General features: G+C 50.7%; 14 non-coding genes across 14 annotated transcripts; all 14 read right to left on the minus strand.

The window, feature by feature from the left end:
- Nucleotides 1-1288: 1288 nt before the first annotated feature.
- Trnal-uaa (transfer RNA leucine (anticodon UAA)) lies at nt 1289-1372 on the minus strand. Its single transcript has one exon. It is a non-coding gene; the product is annotated as a tRNA-Leu (tRNA).
- A 1642-nt stretch (nt 1373-3014) lies between these two features.
- Trnal-uaa (transfer RNA leucine (anticodon UAA)) lies at nt 3015-3098 on the minus strand. Its single transcript has one exon. It is a non-coding gene; the product is annotated as a tRNA-Leu (tRNA).
- Nucleotides 3099-6306: 3208 nt separating this feature from the next.
- On the minus strand, nt 6307-6390 carry Trnal-uaa (transfer RNA leucine (anticodon UAA)). The gene has a single exon. It is a non-coding gene; the product is annotated as a tRNA-Leu (tRNA).
- Nucleotides 6391-7952: 1562 nt separating this feature from the next.
- On the minus strand, nt 7953-8036 carry Trnal-uaa (transfer RNA leucine (anticodon UAA)). The gene has a single exon. It is a non-coding gene; the product is annotated as a tRNA-Leu (tRNA).
- Nucleotides 8037-9598: 1562 nt separating this feature from the next.
- Trnal-uaa (transfer RNA leucine (anticodon UAA)) lies at nt 9599-9682 on the minus strand. Its single transcript has one exon. It is a non-coding gene; the product is annotated as a tRNA-Leu (tRNA).
- A 1562-nt stretch (nt 9683-11244) lies between these two features.
- Trnal-uaa (transfer RNA leucine (anticodon UAA)) lies at nt 11245-11328 on the minus strand. The gene has a single exon. It is a non-coding gene; the product is annotated as a tRNA-Leu (tRNA).
- A 1562-nt stretch (nt 11329-12890) lies between these two features.
- Trnal-uaa (transfer RNA leucine (anticodon UAA)) lies at nt 12891-12974 on the minus strand. Its single transcript has one exon. It is a non-coding gene; the product is annotated as a tRNA-Leu (tRNA).
- A 1562-nt stretch (nt 12975-14536) lies between these two features.
- Nucleotides 14537-14620, minus strand: Trnal-uaa (transfer RNA leucine (anticodon UAA)). The gene has a single exon. It is a non-coding gene; the product is annotated as a tRNA-Leu (tRNA).
- A 1562-nt stretch (nt 14621-16182) lies between these two features.
- On the minus strand, nt 16183-16266 carry Trnal-uaa (transfer RNA leucine (anticodon UAA)). The gene has a single exon. It is a non-coding gene; the product is annotated as a tRNA-Leu (tRNA).
- Nucleotides 16267-17828: 1562 nt separating this feature from the next.
- Nucleotides 17829-17912, minus strand: Trnal-uaa (transfer RNA leucine (anticodon UAA)). Its single transcript has one exon. It is a non-coding gene; the product is annotated as a tRNA-Leu (tRNA).
- Nucleotides 17913-19474: 1562 nt separating this feature from the next.
- Nucleotides 19475-19558, minus strand: Trnal-uaa (transfer RNA leucine (anticodon UAA)). Its single transcript has one exon. It is a non-coding gene; the product is annotated as a tRNA-Leu (tRNA).
- A 1654-nt stretch (nt 19559-21212) lies between these two features.
- On the minus strand, nt 21213-21296 carry Trnal-uaa (transfer RNA leucine (anticodon UAA)). The gene has a single exon. It is a non-coding gene; the product is annotated as a tRNA-Leu (tRNA).
- Nucleotides 21297-22858: 1562 nt separating this feature from the next.
- Nucleotides 22859-22942, minus strand: Trnal-uaa (transfer RNA leucine (anticodon UAA)). The gene has a single exon. It is a non-coding gene; the product is annotated as a tRNA-Leu (tRNA).
- Nucleotides 22943-24504: 1562 nt separating this feature from the next.
- On the minus strand, nt 24505-24588 carry Trnal-uaa (transfer RNA leucine (anticodon UAA)). Its single transcript has one exon. It is a non-coding gene; the product is annotated as a tRNA-Leu (tRNA).
- Nucleotides 24589-25888: the final 1300 nt, after the last annotated feature.

The following is a 25888-nucleotide window of genomic DNA, read 5'->3' on the forward strand; positions in this document are numbered from 1 at the left end:
ATTAACGAACGGCGAATAAGACCGTTTCCTAGCAACAGCCACGCTGTGCATTACGCACTCGTGGGAAGCCAATGAAATACTTCATGTGAGGCTCTAACTGTCGACCTTCACTTTACAATACTTAGGCACTGCCCCGGTGGTATCGACGCATACATACTGAAACGTCTTTGGATCGTCAGTGAGTACTTCATATTAGAACTTTCGTGTCCGCCATGATGTGCATTAAAGGGCCGATTTATCAGAGAAAGTCAGTTCTGCGCCTAGTTACAGTTTGTCGCCCTAGCAGCACCAGGAAAACGGGTTCAGTGGTGCTCGCCTTGCAACCGGCGTTGAGCGCCTACAGCGCTATCGCCTTCGGCCTCTGGCGCCAGGAGGGAAGGCGCCACATCACGGCGCAAGCAGCGCGTAGCAGAAGGCGGTGGTGGTGTGTCGGTCAGCATGGTTGCTTCCCAAGTAGCTGCTCCGGGTTCGAAACCCGGACATCGCACGGAAGTTGTCTCCTTTACTCAGGAGAGTGTTTTCAACGGTACCAATGGTTTCCCTTTGCCCCTCGTAGGCTAGTGCGGATTACGATTCACAGCATCGTGTGTCCCCATGTGTCGACTTGTCTCGACTTTGCGAAAGCTGACGCTTGCAAATGGGCATATATGTACAGGACACGCGCTACAAACGACTGCGAGAGGCCACATCGACAAACACACAACGGCCCCTTTCATTTGACTGTGGCCGCATGTTCGCGTCTTTGCGTACCGAGAGCAAGGAGGGGGTCAGCGTGCTGGACCGTACCATTACCGCACAGCAGCACCAAAAACTAAGGAAAAAGGCAAAACTGAAGAAACCAACAGCACGCGGACTTCCTAGTTCGTCACCTACCTGAGTACTAACCACGGCCAACGCTGCCTAATTTCGGTGATCGGACATGAGCCCGTGTCGTTGGCACGGCATATAAGTTGGCGAGACTGTTGCCAGACGTGCGGACGTCTTAGTCCGTGTACAGATCACTTGGGATTTGCCTGACAGTCTCTCGCGTTGCCTTTTGGGGAAGGAAAATGGAATAGCCCTGAGCCACAACACAACGACCACGGAAACGTCCGTGAGAAGAGCTAAAACTCGGCACTAGAAAAATATGTTCCGCTATTTGTTTTCGACCGCTCGGGTTATCGGACGTGTGACGCCTGCACTGCTGTCACTGTCGTCTCTAGGAAAATCTCCACGGCGTGTTTCTGCGTAATTTTCTTGTTCTATAACATCAAGGGAGTACGTTAGCTTCAGAATGTTTAAAATGCATTGTCAGATGTAGGGTTCGAACCCACGCTCCCTTACGGGAACCAGAGTTTAAATCTGGCGCCTTAGACCACACGGCCAATCTGACGTACGACACAACCGCTCCAGTGACTTCCATCTCTATCAAGATCTCAGGAACCTCACTCCGAAATCTGTTTCTTTTTTCGGTAGGAAGGAATTGTCAGTTTAAGAAAATGTAAGACGCAACGTCAGATGTGGCGTAGGAAACGCATCCTCCCTTTCGGGAACCAATGTGGCGCGTTGGACCGCTTTCTTCCGTCGCTTCCAGTTTGAACTGTAACTAGCAAAACTTTATTTAGTAATAGGAACCTTTTCACATTGATGCAAAGAAAACTAGATATTAACGAACGGCGAATAAGACCGTTTCCTAGCAACAGCCTCGCAGTGCATTACGCACTCGTGGGAAGCCAATGAAATACTTCATGTGAGGCTCTAACTGTCGACCTTCACTTTACAATACTTAGGCACTGCCCCGGTGGTACCGACGCATACATACTGAAACGTCTTTGGATCGTCAGTGAGTACTTCATATTAGAACTTTCGTGTCCGCCATGATGTGCATTAAAGGGCAGATTTATCAGAGAAAGTCAGTTCTGCGCCTAGTTACAGTTTGTCGCCCTAGCAGCACCAGGAAAACGGGTTCAGTGGTGCTCGCCTTGCAACCGGCGTTGAGCGCCTACAGCGCTATCGCCTTCGGCCTCTGGCGCCAGGAGGGAAGGCGACACATCACGGCGCAAGCAGCGCGTAGCAGAAGGCGGTGGTGGTGTGTCGGTCAGCATGGTTGCTTCCCAAGTAGCTGCTCCGGGTTCGAAACCCGGACATCGCACGGAAGTTGTCTCCTTTACTCAGGAGAGTGTTTTCAACGGTACCAATGGTTTCCCTTTGCCCCTCGTAGGCTAGTGCGGATTACGATTCACAGTATCGTGTGTCCCCATGTGTCGACTTGTCTACGATTCACAGCATCGTGTGTCCCCATGTGTCGACTTGTCTACGATTCACAGCATCGTGTGTCCCCATGTGTCGACTTGTCTCGACTTTGCGAAAGCTGACGCTTGCAAATGGGCGTATATGTACAGGACACGCGCTACAAACGACTGCGAGAGGCCACATCGACAAACACACAACGGCCCCTTTCATTTGACTGTGGCCGCATGTTCGCGTCTTTGCGTACCGAGAGCAAGGAGGGGGTCAGCGTGCTGGACCGTACCATTACCGCACAGCAGCACCAAAAACTAAGGAAAAAGGCAAAACTGAAGAAACCAACAGCACGCGGACTTCCTAGTTCGTCACCTACCTGAGTACTAACCACGGCCAACGCTGCCTAATTTCGGTGATCGGACATGAGCCCGTGTCGTTGGCACGGCATACAAGTTGGCGAGACTGTTGCCAGACGTGCGGACGTCTTAGTCCGTGTACAGATCACTTGGGATTTGCCTGACAGTCTCTCGCGTTGCCTTTTGGGGAAGGAAAATGGAATAGCCCTGAGCCACAACACAACGACCACGGAAACGTCCGTGAGAAGAGCTAAAACTCGGCACTAGAAAAATATGTTCCGCTATTTGTTTTCGACCGCTCGGGTTATCGGACGTGTGACGCCTGCACTGCTGTCACTGTCGTCTCTAGGAAAATCTCCACGGCGTGTTTCTGCGTAATTTTCTTGTTCTATAACATCAAGGGAGTACGTTAGCTTCAGAATGTTTAAAATGCATTGTCAGATGTGGGGTTCGAACCCACGCTCCCTTACGGGAACCAGAGCTTAAATCTGGCGCCTTAGACCACACGGCCAATCTGACGTACGACACAACCGCTCCAGTGACTTCCATCTCTATCAAGATCTCAGGAACCTCACTCCGAAATCTGTTTCTTTTTTCGGTAGGAAGGAATTATGTCAGTTTAAGAAAATGTAAGACGCAACGTCAGATGTGGCGTAGGAAACGCATCCTCCCTTTCGGGAACCAATGTGGCGCGTTGGACCGCTTTCTTCCGTCGCTTCCAGTTTGAACTGTAACTAGCAAAACTTTATTTAGTAATAGGAACATTTTCACATTGATGCAAAGAAAACTAGATATTAACGAACGGCGGATAAGACCGTTTCCTAGCAACAGCCACGCTGTGCATTACGCACTCGTGGGAAGCCAATGAAATACTTCATGTGAGGCTCTAACTGTCGACCTTCACTTTACAATACTTAGGCACTGCCCCGGTGGTACCGACGCATACATACTGAAACGTCTTTGGATCGTCAGTGAGTACTTCATATTAGAACTTTCGTGTCCGCCATGATGTGCATTAAAGGGCAGATTTATCAGAGAAAGTCAGTTCTGCGCCTAGTTACAGTTTGTCGCCCTAGCAGCACCAGGAAAACGGGTTCAGTGGTGCTCGCCTTGCAACCGGCGTTGAGCGCCTACAGCGCTATCGCCTTCGGCCTCTGGCGCCAGGAGGGAAGGCGACACATCACGGCGCAAGCAGCGCGTAGCAGAAGGCGGTGGTGGTGTGTCGGTCAGCATGGTTGCTTCCCAAGTAGCTGCTCCGGGTTCGAAACCCGGACATCGCACGGAAGTTGTCTCCTTTACTCAGGAGAGTGTTTTCAACGGTACCAATGGTTTCCCTTTGCCCCTCGTAGGCTAGTGCGGATTACGATTCACAGCATCGTGTGTCCCCATGTGTCGACTTGTCTCGACTTTGCGAAAGCTGACGCTTGCAAATGGGCGTATATGTACAGGACACGCGCTACAAACGACTGCGAGAGGCCACATCGACAAACACACAACGGCCCCTTTCATTTGACTGTGGCCGCATGTTCGCGTCTTTGCGTACCGAGAGCAAGGAGGGGGTCAGCGTGCTGGACCGTACCATTACCGCACAGCAGCACCAAAAACTAAGGAAAAAGGCAAAACTGAAGAAACCAACAGCACGCGGACTTCCTAGTTCGTCACCTACCTGAGTACTAACCACGGCCAACGCTGCCTAATTTCGGTGATCGGACATGAGCCCGTGTCGTTGGCACGGCATACAAGTTGGCGAGACTGTTGCCAGACGTGCGGACGTCTTAGTCCGTGTACAGATCACTTGGGATTTGCCTGACAGTCTCTCGCGTTGCCTTTTGGGGAAGGAAAATGGAATAGCCCTGAGCCACAACACAACGACCACGGAAACGTCCGTGAGAAGAGCTAAAACTCGGCACTAGAAAAATATGTTCCGCTATTTGTTTTCGACCGCTCGGGTTATCGGACGTGTGACGCCTGCACTGCTGTCACTGTCGTCTCTAGGAAAATCTCCACGGCGTGTTTCTGCGTAATTTTCTTGTTCTATAACATCAAGGGAGTACGTTAGCTTCAGAATGTTTAAAATGCATTGTCAGATGTGGGGTTCGAACCCACGCTCCCTTACGTGAACCAGAGCTTAAATCTGGCGCCTTAGACCACACTGCCAATCTGACGTACGACACAACCGCTCCAGTGACTTCCATCTCTATCAAGATCTCAGGAACCTCACTCCGAAATCTGTTTCTTTTTTCGGTAGGAAGGAATTATGTCAGTTTAAGAAAATGTAAGACGCAACGTCAGATGTGGCGTAGGAAACGCATCCTCCCTTTCGGGAACCAATGTGGCGCGTTGGACCGCTTTCTTCCGTCGCTTCCAGTTTGAACTGTAACTAGCAAAACTTTATTTAGTAATAGGAACATTTTCACATTGATGCAAAGAAAACTAGATATTAACGAACGGCGAATAAGACCGTTTCCTAGCAACAGCCACGCTGTGCATTACGCACTCGTGGGAAGCCAATGAAATACTTCATGTGAGGCTCTAACTGTCGACCTTCACTTTACAATACTTAGGCACTGCCGCGGTGGTACCGACGCATACATACTGAAACGTCTTTGGATCGTCAGTGAGTACTTCATATTAGAACTTTCGTGTCCGCCATGATGTGCATTAAAGGGCCGATTTATCAGAGAAAGTCAGTTCTGCGCCTAGTTACAGTTTGTCGCCCTAGCAGCACCAGGAAAACGGGTTCAGTGGTGCTCGCCTTGCAACCGGCGTTGAGCGCCTACAGCGCTATCGCCTTCGGCCTCTGGCGCCAGGAGGGAAGGCGCCACATCACGGCGCAAGCAGCGCGTAGCAGAAGGCGGTGGTGGTGTGTCGGTCAGCATGGTTGCTTCCCAAGTAGCTGCTCCGGGTTCGAAACCCGGACATCGCACGGAAGTTGTCTCCTTTACTCAGGAGAGTGTTTTCAACGGTACCAATGGTTTCCCTTTGCCCCTCGTAGGCTAGTGCGGATTACGATTCACAGCATCGTGTGTCCCCATGTGTCGACTTGTCTCGACTTTGCGAAAGCTGACGCTTGCAAATGGGCGTATATGTACAGGACACGCGCTACAAACGACTGCGAGAGGCCACATCGACAAACACACAACGGCCCCTTTCATTTGACTGTGGCCGCATGTTCGCGTCTTTGCGTACCGAGAGCAAGGAGGGGGTCAGCGTGCTGGACCGTACCATTACCGCACAGCAGCACCAAAAACTAAGGAAAAAGGCAAAACTGAAGAAACCAACAGCACGCGGACTTCCTAGTTCGTCACCTACCTGAGTACTAACCACGGCCAACGCTGCCTAATTTCGGTGATCGGACATGAGCCCGTGTCGTTGGCACGGCATACAAGTTGGCGAGACTGTTGCCAGACGTGCGGACGTCTTAGTCCGTGTACAGATCACTTGGGATTTGCCTGACAGTCTCTCGCGTTGCCTTTTGGGGAAGGAAAATGGAATAGCCCTGAGCCACAACACAACGACCACGGAAACGTCCGTGAGAAGAGCTAAAACTCGGCACTAGAAAAATATGTTCCGCTATTTGTTTTCGACCGCTCGGGTTATCGGACGTGTGACGCCTGCACTGCTGTCACTGTCGTCTCTAGGAAAATCTCCACGGCGTGTTTCTGCGTAATTTTCTTGTTCTATAACATCAAGGGAGTACGTTAGCTTCAGAATGTTTAAAATGCATTGTCAGATGTGGGGTTCGAACCCACGCTCCCTTACGGGAACCAGAGCTTAAATCTGGCGCCTTAGACCACACGGCCAATCTGACGTACGACACAACCGCTCCAGTGACTTCCATCTCTATCAAGATCTCAGGAACCTCACTCCGAAATCTGTTTCTTTTTTCGGTAGGAAGGAATTATGTCAGTTTAAGAAAATGTAAGACGCAACGTCAGATGTGGCGTAGGAAACGCATCCTCCCTTTCGGGAACCAATGTGGCGCGTTGGACCGCTTTCTTCCGTCGCTTCCAGTTTGAACTGTAACTAGCAAAACTTTATTTAGTAATAGGAACATTTTCACATTGATGCAAAGAAAACTAGATATTAACGAACGGCGAATAAGACCGTTTCCTAGCAACAGCCACGCTGTGCATTACGCACTCGTGGGAAGCCAATGAAATACTTCATGTGAGGCTCTAACTGTCGACCTTCACTTTACAATACTTAGGCACTGCCCCGGTGGTACCGACGCATACATACTGAAACGTCTTTGGATCGTCAGTGAGTACTTCATATTAGAACTTTCGTGTCCGCCATGATGTGCATTAAAGGGCAGATTTATCAGAGAAAGTCAGTTCTGCGCCTAGTTACAGTTTGTCGCCCTAGCAGCACCAGGAAAACGGGTTCAGTGGTGCTCGCCTTGCAACCGGCGTTGAGCGCCTACAGCGCTATCGCCTTCGGCCTCTGGCGCCAGGAGGGAAGGCGCCACATCACGGCGCAAGCAGCGCGTAGCAGAAGGCGGTGGTGGTGTGTCGGTCAGCATGGTTGCTTCCCAAGTAGCTGCTCCGGGTTCGAAACCCGGACATCGCACGGAAGTTGTCTCCTTTACTCAGGAGAGTGTTTTCAACGGTACCAATGGTTTCCCTTTGCCCCTCGTAGGCTAGTGCGGATTACGATTCACAGCATCGTGTGTCCCCATGTGTCGACTTGTCTCGACTTTGCGAAAGCTGACGCTTGCAAATGGGCGTATATGTACAGGACACGCGCTACAAACGACTGCGAGAGGCCACATCGACAAACACACAACGGCCCCTTTCATTTGACTGTGGCCGCATGTTCGCGTCTTTGCGTACCGAGAGCAAGGAGGGGGTCAGCGTGCTGGACCGTACCATTACCGCACAGCAGCACCAAAAACTAAGGAAAAAGGCAAAACTGAAGAAACCAACAGCACGCGGACTTCCTAGTTCGTCACCTACCTGAGTACTAACCACGGCCAACGCTGCCTAATTTCGGTGATCGGACATGAGCCCGTGTCGTTGGCACGGCATATAAGTTGGCGAGACTGTTGCCAGACGTGCGGACGTCTTAGTCCGTGTACAGATCACTTGGGATTTGCCTGACAGTCTCTCGCGTTGCCTTTTGGGGAAGGAAAATGGAATAGCCCTGAGCCACAACACAACGACCACGGAAACGTCCGTGAGAAGAGCTAAAACTCGGCACTAGAAAAATATGTTCCGCTATTTGTTTTCGACCGCTCGGGTTATCGGACGTGTGACGCCTGCACTGCTGTCACTGTCGTCTCTAGGAAAATCTCCACGGCGTGTTTCTGCGTAATTTTCTTGTTCTATAACATCAAGGGAGTACGTTAGCTTCAGAATGTTTAAAATGCATTGTCAGATGTGGGGTTCGAACCCACGCTCCCTTACGGGAACCAGAGCTTAAATCTGGCGCCTTAGACCACACGGCCCATCTGACGTACGACACAACCGCTCCAGTGACTTCCATCTCTATCAAGATCTCAGGAACCTCACTCCGAAATCTGTTTCTTTTTTCGGTAGGAAGGAATTATGTCAGTTTAAGAAAATGTAAGACGCAACGTCAGATGTGGCGTAGGAAACGCATCCTCCCTTTCGGGAACCAATGTTGCGCGTTGGACCGCTTTCTTCCGTCGCTTCCAGTTTGAACTGTAACTAGCAAAACTTTATTTAGTAATAGGAACATTTTCACATTGATGCAAAGAAAACTAGATATTAACGAACGGCGAATAAGACCGTTTCCTAGCAACAGCCACGCTGTGCATTACGCACTCGTGGGAAGCCAATGAAATACTTCATGTGAGGCTCTAACTGTCGACCTTCACTTTACAATACTTAGGCACTGCCCCGGTGGTACCGACGCATACATACTGAAACGTCTTTGGATCGTCAGTGAGTACTTCATATTAGAACTTTCGTGTCCGCCATGATGTGCATTAAAGGGCAGATTTATCAGAGAAAGTCAGTTCTGCGCCTAGTTACAGTTTGTCGCCCTAGCAGCACCAGGAAAACGGGTTCAGTGGTGCTCGCCTTGCAACCGGCGTTGAGCGCCTACAGCGCTATCGCCTTCGGCCTCTGGCGCCAGGAGGGAAGGCGACACATCACGGCGCAAGCAGCGCGTAGCAGAAGGCGGTGGTGGTGTGTCGGTCAGCATGGTTGCTTCCCAAGTAGCTGCTCCGGGTTCGAAACCCGGACATCGCACGGAAGTTGTCTCCTTTACTCAGGAGAGTGTTTTCAACGGTACCAATGGTTTCCCTTTGCCCCTCGTAGGCTAGTGCGGATTACGATTCACAGCATCGTGTGTCCCCATGTGTCGACTTGTCTCGACTTTGCGAAAGCTGACGCTTGCAAATGGGCGTATATGTACAGGACACGCGCTACAAACGACTGCGAGAGGCCACATCGACAAACACACAACGGCCCCTTTCATTTGACTGTGGCCGCATGTTCGCGTCTTTGCGTACCGAGAGCAAGGAGGGGGTCAGCGTGCTGGACCGTACCATTACCGCACAGCAGCACCAAAAACTAAGGAAAAAGGCAAAACTGAAGAAACCAACAGCACGCGGACTTCCTAGTTCGTCACCTACCTGAGTACTAACCACGGCCAACGCTGCCTAATTTCGGTGATCGGACATGAGCCCGTGTCGTTGGCACGGCATACAAGTTGGCGAGACTGTTGCCAGACGTGCGGACGTCTTAGTCCGTGTACAGATCACTTGGGATTTGCCTGACAGTCTCTCGCGTTGCCTTTTGGGGAAGGAAAATGGAATAGCCCTGAGCCACAACACAACGACCACGGAAACGTCCGTGAGAAGAGCTAAAACTCGGCACTAGAAAAATATGTTCCGCTATTTGTTTTCGACCGCTCGGGTTATCGGACGTGTGACGCCTGCACTGCTGTCACTGTCGTCTCTAGGAAAATCTCCACGGCGTGTTTCTGCGTAATTTTCTTGTTCTATAACATCAAGGGAGTACGTTAGCTTCAGAATGTTTAAAATGCATTGTCAGATGTGGGGTTCGAACCCACGCTCCCTTACGGGAACCAGAGCTTAAATCTGGCGCCTTAGACCACACGGCCAATCTGACGTACGACACAACCGCTCCAGTGACTTCCATCTCTATCAAGATCTCAGGAACCTCACTCCGAAATCTGTTTCTTTTTTCGGTAGGAAGGAATTATGTCAGTTTAAGAAAATGTAAGACGCAACGTCAGATGTGGCGTAGGAAACGCATCCTCCCTTTCGGGAACCAATGTGGCGCGTTGGACCGCTTTCTTCCGTCGCTTCCAGTTTGAACTGTAACTAGCAAAACTTTATTTAGTAATAGGAACATTTTCACATTGATGCAAAGAAAACTAGATATTAACGAACGGCGAATAAGACCGTTTCCTAGCAACAGCCACGCTGTGCATTACGCACTCGTGGGAAGCCAATGAAATACTTCATGTGAGGCTCTAACTGTCGACCTTCACTTTACAATACTTAGGCACTGCCCCGGTGGTACCGACGCATACATACTGAAACGTCTTTGGATCGTCAGTGAGTACTTCATATTAGAACTTTCGTGTCCGCCATGATGTGCATTAAAGGGCAGATTTATCAGAGAAAGTCAGTTCTGCGCCTAGTTACAGTTTGTCGCCCTAGCAGCACCAGGAAAACGGGTTCAGTGGTGCTCGCCTTGCAACCGGCGTTGAGCGCCTACAGCGCTATCGCCTTCGGCCTCTGGCGCCAGGAGGGAAGGCGCCACATCACGGCGCAAGCAGCGCGTAGCAGAAGGCGGTGGTGGTGTGTCGGTCAGCATGGTTGCTTCCCAAGTAGCTGCTCCGGGTTCGAAACCCGGACATCGCACGGAAGTTGTCTCCTTTACTCAGGAGAGTGTTTTCAACGGTACCAATGGTTTCCCTTTGCCCCTCGTAGGCTAGTGCGGATTACGATTCACAGCATCGTGTGTCCCCATGTGTCGACTTGTCTCGACTTTGCGAAAGCTGACGCTTGCAAATGGGCGTATATGTACAGGACACGCGCTACAAACGACTGCGAGAGGCCACATCGACAAACACACAACGGCCCCTTTCATTTGACTGTGGCCGCATGTCCGCGTCTTTGCGTACCGAGAGCAAGGAGGGGGTCAGCGTGCTGGACCGTACCATTACCGCACAGCAGCACCAAAAACTAAGGAAAAAGGCAAAACTGAAGAAACCAACAGCACGCGGACTTCCTAGTTCGTCACCTACCTGAGTACTAACCACGGCCAACGCTGCCTAATTTCGGTGATCGGACATGAGCCCATGTCGTTGGCACGGCATACAAGTTGGCGAGACTGTTGCCAGACGTGCGGACGTCTTAGTCCGTGTACAGATCACTTGGGATTTGCCTGACAGTCTCTCGCGTTGCCTTTTGGGGAAGGAAAATGGAATAGCCCTGCGCCACAACACAACGACCACGGAAACGTCCGTGAGAAGAGCTAAAACTCGGCACTAGAAAAATCTGTTCCGCTATTTGTTTTCGACCGCTCGGGTTATCGGACGTGTGACGCCTGCACTGCTGTCACTGTCGTCTCTAGGAAAATCTCCACGGCGTGTTTCTGCGTAATTTTCTTGTTCTATAACATCAAGGGAGTACGTTAGCTTCAGAATGTTTAAAATGCATTGTCAGATGTGGGGTTCGAACCCACGCTCCCTTACGGGAACCAGAGCTTAAATCTGGCGCCTTAGACCGCTCGGCCAATCTGACGTACGACACAATCGCTCCAGGTACTTCCATCTCTATTAAGATCTCAGGAACCTCACTCCGAAATCTGTTTCTGTTTTCGGTAGGAAGGAATTATGTCAGTTTAAGAATATGTAAGACGCAACGTCAGATGTGGCGTAGGAAACGCATCCTCCCTTTCGGGAACCAATGTTGCGCGTTGGACCGATTTCTTCCGTCGCTTCCAGTTTGAACTGTAACTAGCAAAACTTTATTTAGTAATAGGAACCTTTTCACATTGATGCAAAGGAAACTAGATATTAACGAACGGCGAATAAGACCGTTTCCTAGCAACAGCCACGCTGTGCATTACGCACTCGTGGGAAGCCAATGAAATACTTCATGTGAGGCTCTAACTGTCGACCTTCACTTTACAATACTTAGGCACTGCCCCGGTGGTACCGACGCATACATACTGAAACGTCTTTGGATCGTCAGTGAGTACTTCATATTAGAACTTTCGTGTCCGCCATGATGTGCATTAAAGGGCAGATTTATCAGAGAAAGTCAGTTCTGCGCCTAGTTACAGTTTGTCGCCCTAGCAGCACCAGGAAAACGGGTTCAGTGGTGCTCGCCTTGCAACCGGCGTTGAGCGCCTACAGCGCTATCGCCTTCGGCCTCTGGCGCCAGGAGGGAAGGCGCCACATCACGGCGCAAGCAGCGCGTAGCAGAAGGCGGTGGTGGTGTGTCGGTCAGCATGGTTGCTTCCCAAGTAGCTGCTCCGGGTTCGAAACCCGGACATCGCACGGAAGTTGTCTCCTTTACTCAGGAGAGTGTTTTCAACGGTACCAATGGTTTCCCTTTGCCCCTCGTAGGCTAGTGCGGATTACGATTCACAGCATCGTGTGTCCCCATGTGTCGACTTGTCTCGACTTTGCGAAAGCTGACGCTTGCAAATGGGCGTATATGTACAGGACACGCGCTACAAACGACTGCGAGAGGCCACATCGACAAACACACAACGGCCCCTTTCATTTGACTGTGGCCGCATGTTCGCGTCTTTGCGTACCGAGAGCAAGGAGGGGGTCAGCGTGCTGGACCGTACCATTACCGCACAGCAGCACCAAAAACTAAGGAAAAAGGCAAAACTGATGAAACCAACAGCACGCGGACTTCCTAGTTCGTCACCTACCTGAGTACTAACCACGGCCAACGCTGCCTAATTTCGGTGATCGGACATGAGCCCGTGTCGTTGGCACGGCATACAAGTTGGCGAGACTGTTGCCAGACGTGCGGACGTCTTAGTCCGTGTACAGATCACTTGGGATTTGCCTGACAGTCTCTCGCGTTGCCTTTTGGGGAAGGAAAATGGAATAGCCCTGAGCCACAACACAACGACCACGGAAACGTCCGTGAGAAGAGCTAAAACTCGGCACTAGAAAAATATGTTCCGCTATTTGTTTTCGACCGCTCGGGTTATCGGACGTGTGACGCCTGCACTGCTGTCACTGTCGTCTCTAGGAAAATCTCCACGGCGTGTTTCTGCGTAATTTTCGTGTTCTATAACATCAAGGGAGTACGTTAGCTTCAGAATGTTTAAAATGCATTGTCAGATGTGGGGTTCGAACCCACGCTCCCTTACGGGAACCAGAGCTTAAATCTGGCGCCTTAGACCACACGGCCAATCTGACGTACGACACAACCGCTCCAGTGACTTCCATCTCTATCAAGATCTCAGGAACCTCACTCCGAAATCTGTTTCTGTTTTCGGTAGGAAGGAATTATGTCAGTTTAAGAAAATGTAAGACGCAACGTCAGATGTGGCGTAGGAAACGCATCCTCCCTTTCGGGAACCAATGTGGCGCGTTGGACCGCTTTCTTCCGTCGCTTCCAGTTTGAACTGTAACTAGCAAAACTTTATTTAGTAATAGGAACATTTTCACATTGATGCAAAGAAAACTAGATATTAACGAACGGCGAATAAGACCGTTTCCTAGCAACAGCCACGCTGTGCATTACGCACTCGTGGGAAGCCAATGAAATACTTCATGTGAGGCTCTAACTGTCGACCTTCACTTTACAATACTTAGGCACTGCCCCGGTGGTACCGACGCATACATACTGAAACGTCTTTGGATCGTCAGTGAGTACTTCATATTAGAACTTTCGTGTCCGCCATGATGTGCATTAAAGGGCAGATTTATCAGAGAAAGTCAGTTCTGCGCCTAGTTACAGTTTGTCGCCCTAGCAGCACCAGGAAAACGGGTTCAGTGGTGCTCGCCTTGCAACCGGCGTTGAGCGCCTACAGCGCTATCGCCTTCGGCCTCTGGCGCCAGGAGGGAAGGCGCCACATCACGGCGCAAGCAGCGCGTAGCAGAAGGCGGTGGTGGTGTGTCGGTCAGCATGGTTGCTTCCCAAGTAGCTGCTCCGGGTTCGAAACCCGGACATCGCACGGAAGTTGTCTCCTTTACTCAGGAGAGTGTTTTCAACGGTACCAATGGTTTCCCTTTGCCCCTCGTAGGCTAGTGCGGATTACGATTCACAGCATCGTGTGTCCCCATGTGTCGACTTGTCTCGACTTTGCGAAAGCTGACGCTTGCAAATGGGCGTATATGTACAGGACACGCGCTACAAACGACTGCGAGAGGCCACATCGACAAACACACAACGGCCCCTTTCATTTGACTGTGGCCGCATGTTCGCGTCTTTGCGTACCGAGAGCAAGGAGGGGGTCAGCGTGCTGGACCGTACCATTACCGCACAGCAGCACCAAAAACTAAGGAAAAAGGCAAAACTGAAGAAACCAACAGCACGCGGACTTCCTAGTTCGTCACCTACCTGAGTACTAACCACGGCCAACGCTGCCTAATTTCGGTGATCGGACATGAGCCCGTGTCGTTGGCACGGCATACAAGTTGGCGAGACTGTTGCCAGACGTGCGGACGTCTTAGTCCGTGTACAGATCACTTGGGATTTGCCTGACAGTCTCTCGCGTTGCCTTTTGGGGAAGGAAAATGGAATAGCCCTGAGCCACAACACAACGACCACGGAAACGTCCGTGAGAAGAGCTAAAACTCGGCACTAGAAAAATATGTTCCGCTATTTGTTTTCGACCGCTCGGGTTATCGGACGTGTGACGCCTGCACTGTTGTCACTGTCGTCTCTAGGAAAATCTCCACGGCGTGTTTCTGCGTAATTTTCTTGTTCTATAACATCAAGGGAGTACGTTAGCTTCAGAATGTTTAAAATGCATTGTCAGATGTGGGGTTCGAACCCACGCTCCCTTACGGGAACCAGAGCTTAAATCTGGCGCCTTAGACCACACGGCCAATCTGACGTACGACACAACCGCTCCAGTGACTTCCATCTCTATCAAGATCTCAGGAACCTCACTCCGAAATCTGTTTCTTTTTTCGGTAGGAAGGAATTATGTCAGTTTAAGAAAATGTAAGACGCAACGTCAGATGTGGCGTAGGAAACGCATCCTCCCTTTCGGGAACCAATGTGGCGCGTTGGACCGCTTTCTTCCGTCGCTTCCAGTTTGAACTGTAACTAGCAAAACTTTATTTAGTAATAGGAACATTTTCACATTGATGCAAAGAAAACTAGATATTAACGAACGGCGAATAAGACCGTTTCCTAGCAACAGCCACGCTGTGCATTACGCACTCGTGGGAAGCCAATGAAATACTTCATGTGAGGCTCTAACTGTCGACCTTCACTTTACAATACTTAGGCACTGCCCCGGTGGTACCGACGCATACATACTGAAACGTCTTTGGATCGTCAGTGAGTACTTCATATTAGAATTTTCGTGTCCACCATGATGTGCATTAAAGGGCCGATTTATCAGAGAAAGTCAGTTCTGCGCCTAGTTACAGTTTGTCGCCCTAGCAGCACCAGGAAAACGGGTTCAGTGGTGCTCGCCTTGCAACCGGCGTTGAGCGCCTACAGCGCTATCGCCTTCGGCCTCTGGCGCCAGGAGGGAAGGCGCCACATCACGGCGCAAGCAGCGCGTAGCAGAAGGCGGTGGTGGTGTGTCGGTCAGCATGGTTGCTTCCCAAGTAGCTGCTCCGGGTTCGAAACCCGGACATCGCACGGAAGTTGTCTCCTTTACTCAGGAGAGTGTTTTCAACGGTACCAATGGTTTCCCTTTGCCCCTCGTAGGCTAGTGCGGATTACGATTCACAGCATCGTGTGTCCCCATGTGTCGACTTGTCTCGACTTTGCGAAAGCTGACGCTTGCAAATGGGCGTATATGTACAGGACACGCGCTACAAACGACTGCGAGAGGCCACATCGACAAACACACAACGGCCCCTTTCATTTGACTGTGGCCGCATGTTCGCGTCTTTGCGTACCGAGAGCAAGGAGGGTGTCAGCGTGCTGGACCGTACCATTACCGCACAGCAGCACCAAAAACTAAGGAAAAAGGCAAAACTGAAGAAACCAACAGCACGCGGACTTCCTAGTTCGTCACCTACCTGAGTACTAACCACGGCCAACGCTGCCTAATTTCGGTGATCGGACATGAGCCCGTGTCGTTGGCACGGCATACAAGTTGGCGAGACTGTTGCCAGACGTGCGGACGTCTTAGTCCGTGTACAGATCACTTGGGATTTGCCTGACAGTCTCTCGCGTTGCCTTTTGGGGAAGGAAAATGGAATAGCCCTGAGCCACAACACAACGACCACGGAAACGTCCGTGAGAAGAGCTAAAACTCGGCACTAGAAAAATATGTTCCGCTATTTGTTTTCGACCGCTCGGGTTATCGGACGTGTGACGCCTGCACTGCTGTCACTGTCGTCTCTAGGAAAATCTCCACGGCGTGTTTCTGCGTAATTTTCTTGTTCTATAACATCAAGGGAGTACGTTAGCTTCAGAATGTTTAAAATACATTGTCAGATGTGGGGTTCGAACCCACGCTCCCTTACGGGAACCAGAGCTTAAATCTGGCGCCTTAGACCACACGGCCAATCTGACGTACGACACAACCGCTCCAGTGACTTCCATCTCTATCAAGATCTCAGGAACCTCACTCCGAAATCTGTTTCTTTTTTCGGTAGGAAGGAATTATGTCAGTTTAAGAAAATGTAAGACGCAACGTCAGATGTGGCGTAGGAAACGCATCCTCCCTTTCGGGAACCAATGTGGCGCGTTGGACCGCTTTCTTCCGTCGCTTCCAGTTTGAACTGTAACTAGCAAAACTTTATTTAGTAATAGGAACATTTTCACATTGATGCAAAGAAAACTAGATATTAACGAACGGCGAATAAGACCGTTTCCTAGCAACAGCCACGCTGTGCATTACGCACTCGTGGGAAGCCAATGAAATACTTCATGTGAGGCTCTAACTGTCGACCTTCACTTTACAATACTTAGGCACTGCCCCGGTGGTACCGACGCATACATACTGAAACGTCTTTGGATCGTCAGTGAGTACTTCATATTAGAACTTTCGTGTCCGCCATGATGTGCATTAAAGGGCAGATTTATCAGAGAAAGTCAGTTCTGCGCCTAGTTACAGTTTGTCGCCCTAGCAGCACCAGGAAAACGGGTTCAGTGGTGCTCGCCTTGCAACCGGCGTTGAGCGCCTACAGCGCTATCGCCTTCGGCCTCTGGCGCCAGGAGGGAAGGCGCCACATCACGGCGCAAGCAGCGCGTAGCAGAAGGCGGTGGTGGTGTGTCGGTCAGCATGGTTGCTTCCCAAGTAGCTGCTCCGGGTTCGAAACCCGGACATCGCACGGAAGTTGTCTCCTTTACTCAGGAGAGTGTTTTCAACGGTACCAATGGTTTCCCTTTGCCCCTCGTAGGCTAGTGCGGATTACGATTCACAGCATCGTGTGTCCCCATGTTTCGACTTGTCTCGACTTTGCGAAAGCTGACGCTTGCAAATGGGCGTATATGTACAGGACACGCGCTACAAACGACTGCGAGAGGCCACATCGACAAACACACAACGGCCCCTTTCATTTGACTGTGGCCGCATGTTCGCGTCTTTGCGTACCGAGAGCAAGGAGGGGGTCAGCGTGCTGGACCGTACCATTACCGCACAGCAGCACCAAAAACTAAGGAAAAAGGCAAAACTGAAGAAACCAACAGCACGCGGACTTCCTAGTTCGTCACCTACCTGAGTACTAACCACGGCCAACGCTGCCTAATTTCGGTGATCGGACATGAGCCCATGTCGTTGGCACGGCATACAAGTTGGCGAGACTGTTGCCAGACGTGTGGACGTCTTAGTCCGTGTACAGATCACTTGGGATTTGCCTGACAGTCTCTCGCGTTGCCTTTTGGGGAAGGAAAATGGAATAGCCCTGCGCCACAACACAACGACCACGGAAACGTCCGTGAGAAGAGCTAAAACTCGGCACTAGAAAAATCTGTTCCGCTATTTGTTTTCGACCGCTCGGGTTATCGGATGTGTGACGCCTGCACTGCTGTCACTGTCGTCTCTAGGAAAATCTCCATGGCGTGTTTCTGCGTAATTTTCTTGTTCTATAACATCAAGGGAGTACGTTAGCTTCAGAATGTTTAAAATGCATTGTCAGATGTGGGGTTCGAACCCACGCTCCCTTACGGGAACCAGAGCTTAAACCTGGCGCCTTAGACCGCTCGGCCAATCTGACGTACGACACAACCGCTCCAGGTACTTCCATCTCTATTAAGATCTCAGGAACCTCACTCCGAAATCTGTTTCTGTTTTCGGTAGGAAGGAATTATGTCAGTTTAAGAATATGTAAGACGCAACGTCAGATGTGGTGTAGGAAACGCATCCTCCCTTTCGGGAACCAATGTTGCGCGTTGGACCGATTTCTTCCGTCGCTTCCAGTTTGAACTGTAACTAGCAAAACTTTATTTAGTAATAGGAACCTTTTCACATTGATGCAAAGGAAACTAGATATTAACGAACGGCGAATAAGACCGTTTCCTAGCAACAGCCACGCTGTGCATTACGCACTCGTGGGAAGCCAATGAAATACTTCATGTGAGGCTCTAACTGTCGACCTTCACTTTACAATACTTAGGCACTGCCCCGGTGGTACCGACGCATACATACTGAAACGTCTTTGGATCGTCAGTGAGTACTTCATATTAGAACTTTCGTGTCCGCCATGATGTGCATTAAAGGGCCGATTTATCAGAGAAAGTCAGTTCTGCGCCTAGTTACAGTTTGTCGCCCTAGCAGCACCAGGAAAACGGGTTCAGTGGTGCTCGCCTTGCAACCGGCGTTGAGCGCCTACAGCGCTATCGCCTTCGGCCTCTGGCGCCAGGAGGGAAGGCGCCACATCACGGCGCAAGCAGCGCGTAGCAGAAGGCGGTGGTGGTGTGTCGGTCAGCATGGTTGCTTCCCAAGTAGCTGCTCCGGGTTCGAAACCCGGACATCGCACGGAAGTTGTATCCTTTACTCAGGAGAGTGTTTTCAACGGTACCAATGGTTTCCCTTTGCCCCTCGTAGGCTAGTGCGGATTACGATTCACAGCATCGTGTGTCCCCATGTGTCGACTTGTCTCGACTTTGCGAAAGCTGACGCTTGCAAATGGGCGTATATGTACAGGACACGCGCTACAAACGACTGCGAGAGGCCACATCGACAAACACACAACGGCCCCTTTCATTTGACTGTGGCCGCATGTTCGCGTCTTTGCGTACCGAGAGCAAGGAGGGGGTCAGCGTGCTGGACCGTACCATTACCGCACAGCAGCACCAAAAACTAAGGAAAAAGGCAAAACTGAAGAAACCAACAGCACGCGGACTTCCTAGTTCGTCACCTACCTGAGTACTAACCACGGCCAACGCTGCCTAATTTCGGTGATCGGACATGAGCCCATGTCGTTGGCACGGCATACAAGTTGGCGAGACTGTTGCCAGACGTGCGGACGTCTTAGTCCGTGTACAGATCACTTGGGATTTGCCTGACAGTCTCTCGCGTTGCCTTTTGGGGAAGGAAAATGGAATAGCCCTGCGCCACAACACAACGACCACGGAAACGTCCGTGAGAAGAGCTAAAACTCGGCACTAGAAAAATCTGTTCCGCTATTTGTTTTCGACCGCTCGGGTTATCGGACGTGTGACGCCTGCACTGCTGTCACTGTCGTCTCTAGGAAAATCTCCACGGCGTGTTTCTGCGTAATTTTCTTGTTCTATAACATCAAGGGAGTACGTTAGCTTCAGAATGTTTAAAATGCATTGTCAGATGTGGGGTTCGAACCCACGCTCCCTTACGGGAACCAGAGCTTAAATCTGGCGCCTTAGACCACACGGCCAATCTGACGTACGACACAACCGCTCCAGTGACTTCCATCTCTATCAAGATCTCAGGAACCTCACTCCGAAATCTGTTTCTTTTTTCGGTAGGAAGGAATTATGTCAGTTTAAGAAAATGTAAGACGCAACGTCAGATGTGGCGTAGGAAACGCATCCTCCCTTTCGGGAACCAATGTGGCGCGTTGGACCGCTTTCTTCCGTCGCTTCCAGTTTGAACTGTAACTAGCAAAACTTTATTTAGTAATAGGAACATTTTCACATTGATGCAAAGAAAACTAGATATTAACGAACGGCGAATAAGACCGTTTCCTTGCAACAGCCACGCTGTGCATTACGCACTCGTGGGAAGCCAATGAAATACTTCATGTGAGGCTCTAACTGTCGACCTTCACTTTACAATACTTAGGCACTGCCCCGGTGGTACCGACGCATACATACTGAAACGTCTTTGGATCGTCAGTGAGTACTTCATATTAGAACTTTCGTGTCCGCCATGATGTGCATTAAAGGGCAGATTTATCAGAGAAAGTCAGTTCTGCGCCTAGTTACAGTTTGTCGCCCTAGCAGCACCAGGAAAACGGGTTCAGTGGTGCTCGCCTTGCAACCGGCGTTGAGCGCCTACAGCGCTATCGCCTTCGGCCTCTGGCGCCAGGAGGGAAGGCGACACATCACGGCGCAAGCAGCGCGTAGCAGAAGGCGGTGGTGGTGTGTCGGTCAGCATGGTTGCTTCCCAAGTAGCTGCTCCGGGTTCGAAACCCGGACATCGCACGGAAGTTGTCTCCTTTACTCAGGAGAGTGTTTTCAACGGTACCAATGGTTTCCCTTTGCCCCTCGTAGGCTAGTGCGGATTACGATTCACAGCATCGTGTGTCCCCATGTGTCGACTTGTCTACGATTCACAGCATCGTGTGTCCCCATGTGTCGACTTGTCTACGATTCACAGCATCGTGTGTCCCCATGTGTCGACTTGTCTCGACTTTGCTCGGCTCACGCGAAAGCTGACGCTTGCAAATGGGCGTATATGTACAGGACACGCGCTACAAACGACTGCGAGAGGCCACATCGACAAACACACAACGGCCCCTTTCATTTGACTGTGGCCGCATGTTCGCGTCTTTGCGTACCGAGAGCAAGGAGGGGGTCAGCGTGCTGGACCGTACCATTACCGCACAGCAGCACCAAAAACTAAGGAAAAAGGCAAAACTGAAGAAACCAACAGCACGCGGACTTCCTAGTTCGTCACCTACCTGAGTACTAACCTCGGCCAACGCTGCCTAATTTCGGTGATCGGACATGAGCCCATGTCGTTGGCACGGCATACAAGTTGGCGAGACTGTTGCCAGACGTGCGGACGTCTTAGTCCGTGTACAGATCACTTGGGATTTGCCTGACAGTCTCTCGCGTTGCCTTTTGGGGAAGGAAAATGGAATAGCCCTGCGCCACAACACAACGACCACGGAAACGTCCGTGAGAAGAGCTAAAACTCGGCACTAGAAAAATCTGTTCCGCTATTTGTTTCGACCGCTCGGGTTATCGGACGTGTGACGCCTGCACTGCTGTCACTGTCGTCTCTAGGAAAATCTCCACGGCGTGTTTCTGCGTAATTTTCTTGTTCTATAACATCAAGGGAGTACGTTAGCTTCAGAATGTTTAAAATGCATTGTCAGATGTGGGGTTCGAACCCACGCTCCCTTACGGGAACCAGAGCTTAAATCTGGCGCCTTAGACCGCTCGGCCAATCTGACGTACGACACAATCGCTCCAGGTACTTCCATCTCTATTAAGATCTCAGGAACCTCACTCCGAAATCTGTTTCTGTTTTCGGTAGGAAGGAATTATGTCAGTTTAAGAATATGTAAGACGCAACGTCAGATGTGGCGTAGGAAACGCATCCTCCCTTTCGGGAACCAATGTTGCGCGTTGGACCGATTTCTTCCGTCGCTTCCAGTTTGAACTGTAACTAGCAAAACTTTATTTAGTAATAGGAACCTTTTCACATTGATGCAAAGGAAACTAGATATTAACGAACGGCGAATAAGACCGTTTCCTAGCAACAGCCACGCTGTGCATTACGCACTCGTGGGAAGCCAATGAAATACTTCATGTGAGGCTCTAACTGTCGACCTTCACTTTACAATATTTAGGCACTGCCCCGGTGGTACCGACGCATACATACTGAAACGTCTTTGGATCGTCAGTGAGTACTTCATATTAGAACTTTCGTGTCCGCCATGATGTGCATTAAAGGGCCGATTTATCAGAGAAAGTCAGTTCTGCGCCTAGTTACAGTTTGTCGCCCTAGCAGCACCAGGAAAACGGGTTCAGTGGTGCTCGCCTTGCAACCGGCGTTGAGCGCCTACAGCGCTATCGCCTTCGGCCTCTGGCGCCAGGAGGGAAGGCGCCACATCACGGCGCAAGCAGCGCGTAGCAGAAGGCGGTGGTGGTGTGTCGGTCAGCATGGTTGCTTCCCAAGTAGCTGCTCCGGGTTCGAAACCCGGACATCGCACGGAAGTTGTCTCCTTTACTCAGGAGAGTGTTTTCAACGGTACCAATGGTTTCCCTTTGCCCCTCGTAGGCTAGTGCGGATTACGATTCACAGCATCGTGTGTCCCCATGTGTCGACTTGTCTCGACTTTGCGAAAGCTGACGCTTGCAAATGGGCGTATATGTACAGGACACGCGCTACAAACGACTGCGAGAGGCCACATCGACAAACACACAACGGCCCCTTTCATTTGACTGTGGCCGCATGTTCGCGTCTTTGCGTACCGAGAGCAAGGAGGGGGTCAGCGTGCTGGACCGTACCATTACCGCACAGCAGCACCAAAAACTAAGGAAAAAGGCAAAACTGAAGAAACCAACAGCACGCGGACTTCCTAGTTCGTCACCTACCTGAGTACTAACCACGGCCAACGCTGCCTAATTTCGGTGATCGGACATGAGCCCGTGTCGTTGGCACGGCATACAAGTTGGCGAGACTGTTGCCAGACGTGCGGACGTCTTAGTCCGTGTACAGATCACTTGGGATTTGCCTGACAGTCTCTCGCGTTGCCTTTTGGGGAAGGAAAATGGAATAGCCCTGAGCCACAACACAACGACCACGGAAACGTCCGTGAGAAGAGCTAAAACTCGGCACTAGAAAAATATGTTCCGCTATTTGTTTTCGACCGCTCGGGTTATCGGACGTGTGACGCCTGCACTGCTGTCACTGTCGTCTCTAGGAAAATCTCCACGGCGTGTTTCTGCGTAATTTTCTTGTTCTATAACATCAAGGGAGTACGTTAGCTTCAGAATGTTTAAAATGCATTGTCAGATGTGGGGTTCGAACCCACGCTCCCTTACGGGAACCAGAGCTTAAATCTGGCGCCTTAGACCACACGGCCAATCTGACGTACGACACAACCGCTCCAGTGACTTCCATCTCTATCAAGATCTCAGGAACCTCACTCCGAAATCTGTTTCTTTTTTCGGTAGGAAGGAATTATGTCAGTTTAAGAAAATGTAAGACGCAACGTCAGATGTGGCGTAGGAAACGCATCCTCCCTTTCGGGAACCAATGTGGCGCGTTGGACCGCTTTCTTCCGTCGCTTCCAGTTTGAACTGTAACTAGCAAAACTTTATTTAGTAATAGGAACATTTTCACATTGATGCAAAGAAAACTAGATATTAACGAACGGCGAATAAGACCGTTTCCTAGCAACAGCCACGCTGTGCATTACGCACTCGTGGGAAGGCAATGAAATACTTCATGTGAGGCTCTAACTGTCGACCTTCACTTTACAATACTTAGGCACTGCCCCGGTGGTACCGACGCATACATACTGAAACGTCTTTGGATCGTCAGTGAGTACTTCATATTAGAACTTTCGTGTCCGACATGATGTGCATTAAAGGGCAGATTTATCAGAGAAAGTCAGTTCTGCGCCTAGTTACAGTTTGTCGCCCTAGCAGCACCAGGAAAACGGGTTCAGTGGTGCTCGCCTTGCAACCGGCGTTGAGCGCCTACAGCGCTATCGCCTTCGGCCTCTGGCGCCAGGAGGGAAGGCGACACATCACGGCGCAAGCAGCGCGTAGCAGAAGGCGGTGGTGGTGTGTCGGTCAGCATGGTTGCTTCCCAAGTAGCTGCTCCGGGTTCGAAACCCGGACATCGCACGGAAGTTGTCTCCTTTACTCAGGAGAGTGTTTTCAACGGTACCAATGGTTTCCCTTTGCCCCTCGTAGGCTAGTGCGGATTACGATTCACAGCATCGTGTGTCCCCATGTGTCGACTTGTCTCGACTTTGCGAAAGCTGACGCTTGCAAATGGGCGTATATGTACAGGACACGCGCTACAAACGACTGCGAGAGGCCACATCGACAAACACACAACGGCCCCTTTCATTTGACTGTGGCCGCATGTTCGCGTCTTTGCGTACCGAGAGCAAGGAGGGGGTCAGCGTGCTGGACCGTACCATTACCGCACAGCAGCACCAAAAACTAAGGAAAAAGGCAAAACTGAAGAAACCAACAGCACGCGGACTTCCTAGTTCGTCACCTACCTGAGTACTAACCACGGCCAACGCTGCCTAATTTCGGTGATCGGACATGAGCCCGTGTCGTTGGCACGGCATACAAGTTGGCGAGACTGTTGCCAGACGTGCGGACGTCTTAGTCCGTGTACAGATCACTTGGGATTTGCCTGACAGTCTCTCGCGTTGCCTTTTGGGGAAGGAAAATGGAATAGCCCTGAGCCACAACACAACGACCACGGAAACGTCCGTGAGAAGAGCTAAAACTCGGCACTAGAAAAATATGTTCCGCTATTTGTTTTCGACCGCTCGGGTTATCGGACGTGTGACGCCTGCACTGCTGTCACTGTCATCTCTAGGAAAATCTCCACGGCGTGTTTCTGCGTAATTTTCTTGTTCTATAACATCAAGGGAGTACGTTAGCTTCAGAATGTTTAAAATGCATTGTCAGATGTGGGGTTCGAACCCACGCTCCCTTACGGGAACCAGAGCTTAAATCTGGCGCCTTAGACCACACGGCCAATCTGACGTACGACACAACCGCTCCAGTGACTTCCATCTCTATCAAGATCTCAGGAACCTCACTCCGAAATCTGTTTCTTTTTTCGGTAGGAAGGAATTATGTCAGTTTAAGAATATGTAAGACCCAACGTCAGATGTGGCGTAGGAAACGCATCCTCCCTTTTGGGAACCAATGTGGCGCGTTGGACCGCTTTCTTCCGTCGCTTCCAGTTTGAACTGTAACTAGCAAAACTTTATTTAGTAATAGGAACATTTTCACATTGATGCAAAGAAACCTAGATATTAACGAACCCCGAATAAGACCGTTTCCTAGCAACAGCCACGCTGTGCATTACGCACTCGTGGGAAGGCAATGAAATACTTCATGTGAGGCTCTAACTGTCGACCTTCACTTTACAATACTTAGGCACTGCCCCAGTGGTACCGACGCATACATACTGAAACGTCTTTGGATCGTCAGTGAGTACTTCATATTAGATCTTTCGTGTCCGACATGATGTGCATTAAAGGGCAGATTTATCAGAGAAAGTCAGTTCTGCGCCTAGTTACAGTTTGTCGCCCTAGCAGCACCAGGAAAACGGGTTCAGTGGTGCTCGCCTTGCAACCGGCGTTGAGCGCCTACAGCGCTATCGCCTTCGGCCTCTGGCGCCAGGAGGGAAGGCGACACATCACGGCGCAAGCAGCGCGTAGCAGAAGGCGGTGGTGGTGTGTCGGTCAGCATGGTTGCTTCCCAAGTAGCTGCTCCGGGTTCGAAACCCGGACATCGCACGGAAGTTGTCTCCTTTACTCAGGAGAGTGTTTTCAACGGTACCAATGGTTTCCCTTTGCCCCTCGTAGGCTAGTGCGGATTACGATTCACAGCATCGTGTGTCCCCATGTGTCGACTTGTCTACGATTCACAGCATCGTGTGTCCCCATGTGTCGACTTGTCTACGATTCACAGCATCGTGTGTCCCCATGTGTCGACTTGTCTCGACTTTGCGAAGGCTGACGCGAAAGCTGACGCTTGCAAATGGGCGTATATGTACAGGACACGCGCTACAAACGACTGCGAGAGGCCACATCGACAAACACACAACGGCCCCTTTCATTTGACTGTGGCCGCATGTTCGCGTCTTTGCGTACCGAGAGCAAGGAGGGGGTCAGCGTGCTGGACCGTACCATTACCGCACAGCAGCACCAAAAACTAAGGAAAAAGGCAAAACTGAAGAAACCAACAGCACGCGGACTTCCTAGTTCGTCACCTACCTGAGTACTAACCACGGCCAACGCTGCCTAATTTCGGTGATCGGACATGAGCCCGTGTC

The sequence above is a fragment of the Schistocerca cancellata genome, chromosome 8 (assembly GCF_023864275.1).
Source record: "Schistocerca cancellata isolate TAMUIC-IGC-003103 chromosome 8, iqSchCanc2.1, whole genome shotgun sequence".
Taxonomy (NCBI): Eukaryota; Metazoa; Arthropoda; class Insecta; order Orthoptera; family Acrididae; genus Schistocerca; species Schistocerca cancellata.